Source organism: Papio anubis, chromosome 8, assembly GCF_008728515.1.
Source record: "Papio anubis isolate 15944 chromosome 8, Panubis1.0, whole genome shotgun sequence".
Lineage (NCBI taxonomy): Eukaryota > Metazoa > Chordata > Mammalia > Primates > Cercopithecidae > Papio > Papio anubis.
This window is the reverse complement of record NC_044983.1, coordinates 116,940,167-116,940,552: the sequence shown is the minus strand read 5'-3', so window position 1 is coordinate 116,940,552 and position 386 is coordinate 116,940,167.

The following is a 386-nucleotide window of genomic DNA, read 5'->3' as shown; positions in this document are numbered from 1 at the left end:
TCTCTCTCCAAAGCCTGAGGTTTTTGCAGTGTGTCTATAATGTGATGAGGGAAATCAAGACTTCCTTCAGCACACACAGAAGGGCTTCCTATCCCCGGCTAGGGGAAAAATGTGTTTCCAATCTTCTTCCCAGCACTAATAGAATATGAGTTTTATGTTCCAGTCTCAATGGATTAGTTATTTCTTTCTGACCTGCATGTCTTTGCTGGTATTTCTTTTTTCTTTTGTTCTTTCCCACCCCACAAGAGTCCATTTTCCATTGTAGAAATCCTATGCATTTTTTTTTTTTTTTTTTTTTTTTTTTGAGACAGAGTCTTGCTCTGTTGCCCAGGCTGGAGTGCAGTGGCGCAATCTCGGCTCACTGCAAGCTCCGCCTCCTGGGTTCA